Below are 1,191 nucleotides of genomic sequence, written 5' to 3'. Positions count from 1 at the left end.
AGGGGAGGGGAGGGGAGGGGAGGGGAGAGGAGAGGAGAGGAGAGGAGAGGAGAGGAGAGGAGAGGAGAGGAGAGGAGAGGAGAGAAGAGGGCCAGGCCATATCTGAGGGTCTTGGGTCTGCACGTGTTGTAACTTTTAAACTTCCACATGGCATTTACCATTTTACAAGGAAGCAATGCTGGGTCCCACCCAGCCACCTGAGGCCATGATTGAGGCTCTCAGCCCACCACACCAAAGCCTTGAGCTAAGCAACCCCAGCCCTGTGCTTGTTTGATGCACAGGAAAAAGGCCTGAGAGCCTGACAGCACTGGCTTCCATTGTGAGAACCATCCAAGCAGGGTGACTGCTGGGCTGCAGGACTCTGGTTCTAGCCATTCTAGACTTGAAAGCCTTGATAGACACTGGCTTCAACTTCCCTCCCTGGATTGTAGTTACTCTTAGCTCTAACTTACAATGGCAGGAGGGTAGAGGCTTAAATAGGCAGTCTGCTGTCAGCTTGCAGAGAGCCGAGAGACTTGCAGGGCATCCCTCAGTATTTGTTGCATAATAGAAATTTCAAAGGTGCTTAAGTTGCTGGCAGTTTTAAGTGAGAACAGTGCCAGGTTTCCATCACACCCATTGGTGCCCTCACAGCTGGATTTAAACGTGGACTGGAAAGCAGAAACTTGGTTCAGTCCCGTCTCACTTCACTTCAACACATTAGTTACATATGTCTATCTACACAGGAGTCCTCATGACTCCTCACCTTCCAGCTGAGTATCTGTTTAAAAACCTTGAAATGAGGGCAGGAGAGATGGCTCAGCATTTAGAAGCACTGTTCCTTCTTCCAGAGATCCTGAGTTCAATTCCCAGCAACCCACATTGTGGCTCACAACCATCTATGAGGGAATCTGATGCCCTCTTCTGGCCTGCAGATGTATATGCAGCAGAGCACTCACTTTAAATGAATAAAAATGTTTTAAAAATATTTTTAAAAACACACACACACACACACAAAACCTTGCGATGACAAGGGACCATTGTCTTGTTTCCAGAATCAACAACTCTTTGTGGTGCACAGGTTTGCAGCTGGCACCCTCTGACTCTGCCTCACCCTCAGCGGCCTGGTGCCAGAGCCCAGGTGTCTCCCTGGGAACTCCTCGTCACACTCCATCCCTTTGATATGACCTATGTCTTACCTTTTGTCATCAG

Source organism: Grammomys surdaster, unplaced genomic scaffold, assembly GCF_004785775.1.
Source record: "Grammomys surdaster isolate TR1022 unplaced genomic scaffold, NIH_TR_1.0 126187, whole genome shotgun sequence".
NCBI classification, from domain to species: Eukaryota; Metazoa; Chordata; class Mammalia; order Rodentia; family Muridae; genus Grammomys; species Grammomys surdaster.
This window is presented reverse-complemented; position numbering follows the sequence as displayed.